This window comes from Scyliorhinus canicula, chromosome 18, assembly GCF_902713615.1.
Source record: "Scyliorhinus canicula chromosome 18, sScyCan1.1, whole genome shotgun sequence".
NCBI classification, from domain to species: domain Eukaryota; kingdom Metazoa; phylum Chordata; class Chondrichthyes; order Carcharhiniformes; family Scyliorhinidae; genus Scyliorhinus; species Scyliorhinus canicula.
This window is the reverse complement of record NC_052163.1, coordinates 124056440-124062859: the sequence shown is the minus strand read 5'-3', so window position 1 is coordinate 124062859 and position 6420 is coordinate 124056440.

Below are 6420 nucleotides of genomic sequence, written 5' to 3'. Positions count from 1 at the left end.
TATATCTCTTAATCACCGAAACAAAACATAATCTGGTCATCGTCATTTTGCTGTTTGTGGGATCTTCTTGCTGTCTGAAAAGTGGCTGCCATGTTTCCTAGATTACAACAGCGACTACAAAAGTTATTAATTAGCTGCAAATCACTTATAAATGTCCTGAGGACATGAAAGGTATGATATAAATGCAAGTCTTTAACTTTTATATAAACGGCTATTAAATCTTGCTGCATTTGCACTGAGTTTAAAATTTGCCATTTTACCTTCAGACCCAGTGTTTATTCCTGCCCAGAGTAATATGAGTCATCTCTTTCTTTACTGTCAGCAGGTTTCGGTTGACCTCAATCCAAATCCTGTCATGGTTTCACAATTCTAAAACTGCCGTCACTTTCGTTGTCTGACAAACCTGAATTTTCTGATTGGTGACAACACGATAAATAAGAATTGATTAGATAATCAAGGTCATGAAGACTTCAAGAATACAGAGCAGAACTCTCTGACATTAGCGGATGATAGTTTTACTCTGCATTGCCACTCTTCATCTGACCTTGGCAAACTTGATGCCGTCAGTACCCCAAACAGGTGCTTCCTGGCACCTCAAAAGTTCCCATGGAATTATTAAATATTTAGGCTGTTGGGAAAACCGTGTGGTCAGGGCGGCATTGTAGCACAGTGGGTAGCACTGCTGCTTCACAGCACCAGGGTCCCGGGTTCAATTCCCAGGTTGGGTCACTGTGCAGAGTCTGCACATTCTACCTGTGTCTGCGTGGGTTTCCTCCGGGTGCTCTGGTTTCCTCTCAAAAGACATGCTGTTAGGTGAATTGGACATTCTACATTCTCCCTCTGTGTACCCGAACAGGCGCCAGAGTGTGGCGACTAGGGGATTTTCACAGTAATTTCATTGCAGCGTTAATGTAAGCCTACTTGTGACGATAATAAAGATTACTATTATTGTGTAAATGCAACTTTTTACTTTCATGAATCAGTTTAAACTTAACGAATGCTGGACGAGCTGATGCTGCCATCTCTTGGTTGAATTTTAGCTCTTGCAGTTGAAAATGAAAGCATGTTTATGCATCTTCCTAGGGAGCTGAACATGTTAATGTAAGTAGGGTTGCCAATTCCACTTGGGAGTCATTCCTGGAGGGTTGTGACTAACCCCATCTGACCAGGTGACATATGATTTTGTGATACCCGATCATCTCACAGCTACAAATATTATTGCATCTTCCCTACGGTGGAAACTATTTTTCATTGCTGTCCCATAGCTATGCTCCCAAGTTTCACTCTCCTGCTGGCCTCACCTCTCATGGCACCTCTCCCACTCACCATGCTACTGGCTCCTGATAGGCCAGGCACAGACCACATGCCTACTCCATTCCTCAGTCATCCCTTCTCCCCCTCAAAGCCGAGTCCCCATGCCTGCACACTTTCCCCTTCCCTACTCTGTCGGACCCTCATCGATCCCCCATTCCCCAATTTATCTCTCCAAAAAATCTACTTCTCGGTCAACCACTGTCCCTATTGTCCCATCCCACAACATCCATTTCCCAGTCTTTACCCTCTCTGAGCTCTTGACACGTCACCTATGGTAAATTGAGAGAGATAAGAGTTCTGCCATAAGTTGGTGGGGTGGGTGAAAGGGAGGAGACTCTCTGCACCCAGCCCCCAACTCTGTAACTCCTTCCAAATTCTTAGTCCCCAAAAACTCTGCCCACCTCCCAATTCTAACCTCTTTCATATTTCCAATTTTAATCCTTGCATTATTGGTGGCCATGTTTTCAGCTCCCTAGGCTCTGCACTTCTAACTTTTCCCCCTCCTTTAAGACGCTCCTTAAAACCTATCTCCTTGACGAAGCTTTTGGCCACTTTCACTGATGCATTATGTGGCTCAAATTCATCCTGCATTCACCAGTTCTGCTTGCCTACTGAGCACTCAATAGCACAACTGTCACTGAACCCCCAACCATCAACATCCTGGGGTTTACCATTGACCAGAAACTGAATTGGACTAGCCATACATGGCTGCAATAACCGGTCAGAGGTTATGAATCCTGTGAAAAACAACTCGCCTCCCAAAACCTGTCCACCACCTAGGCACAAGTCAAGAATGTGATGGAATACTCTCCACTTGCCTGGATGAGTGTAGCTCCAGCAACACTCAAGAAGCTCGACACCATCCAGGACAAAGCAGCATGCTTGATTGGCAACCCTTCCACAAATATTTACTCCCTCCACTACCGACGCACTGTAGCAGTGATGTGGACGATTTTCAAGATACACTGCAAGAACTCACCAAGTTTCCTGAGGCAGCACCATCCAAACCCGTGGCTGCGGTCATCTAGAAGGTCACGGACAGCAGACACATGGGAACGCCACCACCTGGAAGTCACTCATCATCCTGACTTGAAAATATATTGCCATTCCTTCACTGTCACTGGGTCAAAATCCTGGAACTCCCTAACAGCACAATGGGTGTACCTACACCAAATGAGCTGCAGTGGTTCAAGAAGGCAGCTCACCACCATCTTCTCGAGGACAAATAGGAATAGGCAACAAATGCTGGCGTAGCCAGCGAAGCCCACATCCCGTATATATAAAAAAACAAATTTTTAAAATGCCCTCTTGCTCACATTCTGCAGTTCCATGCACAAGAATGGACACAAAACTACAACATTCACAGGGGAGTAACGTCCCAAGATTATCTAAGAATTACATGATAAATTTCAGGAAAAAGACATTACCTATATTGCACGAGAGGTTAGAGGATAAACCCGGATCACGAGCACTGCAGGATCTCTCAAGGAATCCCAACAATTGAAGCACGAGGCATCATCACTTCCTCCATACCGTCTCTCCGATGCCCAGGCAGTCCTCTGCTAGTCCCTGGCCAGAGGGAATGATTTGACCCCCTCCAACCCCTCGCAACAAGCATTGAGAATAGGGCAATATAGGATCAGTGGGCCCAGCCGACCCCTGGCCTCTTAAGATCGGATCCAGCCTCCAAATCAGGATTATTAAAATAGGACAGACGATTTTCCAACTCAATCGGAAACTCCCCTCCCATCTCTTGCCAGACACTGAGCCTTCGAAAACATCTTGCCCGCCCCTACATCCTGAACCCATCAGGATAATCAACACCATGAAGTAGGATCTCGATGACACAAAGGCAGGCCCTCACCAAGGAAAGTGTTTCAAGTGAGTCCCCTCTCCTGCGCCTCCACCACTCTCCGAAAGGTGCCCCGCAATTCTTCAAAGTGAGATGTAAAGACCTGCACCACACAATCAGGATCTTCCACGAAGCCAACATCTTTAATGGCGACCATCATTCGGATGGACACAGCGCCACCAAGGTGAGAGCCTGCTCCGCAGATACTGCGCCACCACAAGCTGGGCCCCACCCAAGACCACTCCACCCACCACAAAGATTTTTACCATTTATCTTGGCTCTTTTTTGCAAAACACTAATTAGGAACCGCCAGGGACATAGCACAAGCCACGTGACCCAAGAGAAAGCAAATATGGAATGCGCACCAGGATGAAGTAAAGGATCAAAATATGAGCAAAGCCAGAGCTTGCAAAAACACAACCGCCCCTGCCTCACATCACGTGACCCTCAAGACAAATATTTGTCCCACAGTGGTTAATACAAACTCCTCTCTGCCTCCAGCCAACCATTAATTGCTGATGTGTATAATTTGGCATGAAGTCTTATCCTACACACATTACTCTGCAACATCATGATCTTAACTAAGGTGGGTCAATGGAGTTAAGATACAGGTCGGCCATGATCTAAGTGAATGAGCGAATGGCTTCAAAGGGTTGAATGGTTGCCTCGTGTTTCACATTCCTGGAGGGTAAGTTAGCCAAATTACTATATTGACAATATATTACGTATGTATTGCATATATCTCACACTTCCTCCAAGTGTCATTATTTCCTGATAATGCTGCATTATTCTGAAGGAGCCGAGACACACTCTTTTCCCACAACCGCCGAAACATCACCCAGTCCCAGCCCTGTTGGCCTCATTACCACTGCGAGATTGTCCTGGTGCCCAGTAAGAAGTATTACAACACCAGGTTAAAGTCCAACAGGTTTGTTTCAAATCACTGGAGAGCACTGCTCCTTCCTCAGGTGAATGAAGAGGTATGTCCCAGAAACATATATATAGACCAAGTCAAAGATACAAGACACTGCTTTGAATGCTCGTAAAGCTAGTGATTTGAAACAAACCTGTTGGACTTTAACCTGGTGTTGTAAGACTTCTTACTATGCTCACCACAGTCCAACACCGACATCTCCACATCCTGGTGCCCAAGCTGTTGCCATTAGTGGCAGCATTGCCACTAGGGGTTAAGTGGGTCAACAATCATGCAATCTACACTCTACTGAGGTCAATGGTGTTGGTTATCGATGACAACGGTGCTAGTACAACTGCCAGGATCGTAGACTCCACTTTCTTTGAATCCGGAATGTTTTATTATGGATGGCCATTGAACCCAAATCAATTGTAACCTGCAAGAAAGCAAGGAAAGCTATTGCAAGTGGAAGAATATGGAATAGGATTAGATCGGAAAATGCAAGAGATACTCAGCAGCTCTGGTCGCATCTGTGCGGAGAAAGCCAGGGTTAACATTTCAGGATTCTGGTGAAAGGTCACGACCTGAAACATGAACTCTGCTTTTCTTTCCAAAGATGTTACCTGGCCGGAGCGTTTTCTGCATTTTCCATTTTTATTTTGGATTTCCAGCACCTGGAGTAATTTGCTTTTGGATGAGTTAGATTCGCTTCAGTGAGGTAGTGAAGGATTTTGAATCGTGGGATCATGCTGCTGAAAATGAGGCCATTCAGCCCATAGTGTTGGTGCAGGCCCTTTGAAAGAGCCCCATTCCCCTGCCCTTCCCCATTACTGGCAATTTTCTTCTCCTTCCAAATATTTAACTGAATTCCTACCCACCCTTTTCAGCCGTGCACTTCAGATTATCATAACTCATTTTGTGGGGATAAAAAAAAATCCTAATCTTCCCTCTGGGTTTTTTTAAAACTAATTTGCCTGCATGCCAATCCTCCTGCCTGTAGACACAGTTTCTCCATTTTCACTCCCATCAAAGCGCCTCAATTTTGAACACTTCCATTAAATCTCCTGCTAATCTTCCCTGCTTTAAGGAGAGTGAATCCTGTCTCCACGAGTCCCGTTACCCATTACCATTCGAGTGTACCTTCTCTGAAGTGTCTCAAAGGCCTTGACACCCTCCTTAATTTACAGCGCTTACAAGAGCTCACAGTTGTATTATTTACGTGCAACATTGTTCACGGAACACTAGATGGCCACCTATTTGGGGTAATTAGCTAGTCATAACTACACTTTGCTTGCATTGTTTTCATCATTCCTTGGGAATATTCTGAAGGATCAGAAATAAATGCAACAAAAACAGAAAATACTGGACCATCTCAGCAGGTCTGACTGCATCTGTGGAGAGAAAAGTGAACGAACATTTCAAGTCTGGATGACTTTGTCAAATAAATGCAGCTTGTCTACTACAGCGAAGGGACGTAAACGACTTGAAATTTTGTTCTGGGTCCTAAATTTGATAGTGGATCTTGAGAGTGGGGCTGAGGGAACATGGCAATGCAGAGTACTGAGAGTTTGAGACTGGAGCGAGGGCAGGTCACAGATCACACTCACCCGTGAGTTGGAATTTTTTAGAGACTGAGAGTGGGGCTGTTTTACTCTCTTCATTTTGGAAAGTTAATTTTGGGGTGGGGTCTGTCAGATTGGAGGCCCGTCTCAAGCACCTAATACTCTTGCTCACTGCCCATTTTTAAGTGGATCAACTATCCACGCACTCTGCCGCTGCTGGTCTTTGGTGGCAATGATGCCAATGTAGCTGCCAGCGTTGCACGCCAACTCATGTTTGAGCCTGGAATACATTATGGATGACTATTAAACCAAAGTCAGTTGTCACAGTTGAGCGAGATATGCACCCATAAATGAAAGTTAGAATTAATGTGAAAGAGGAGGAATATACAATAAGACTAGATAGGGAAAAGGCTGCAAATACTCAACAACTCTGGCAGCATCTGTGGAGTGAAACCAGGGTTAACCTTTCCGGATCCTGAAGCATTAATTCTGCTTGTCGAATGTCACCGTATAATTGAAATTAAATTGGTTTCCGATGGCAGTGAAAATTACGAGACCTTCATCTCAACAGTTCAGCAAATTACATCTTTCCATTTCTGGGCATTTGTCACATTACATGGTGCATGTTGTAGCGAGATAATGGGTGTCAAGGTCAAGGCTGTATGACAGGAGCCCCCAAAATGATTGGAGAGTGGGGAGATGGGAGCTCAGTTGAACCGCGATAGACAGCTGAAAATGGCTCCAATCTAAAATAAAGGAAAGCCTGAACTCGCAGCAGC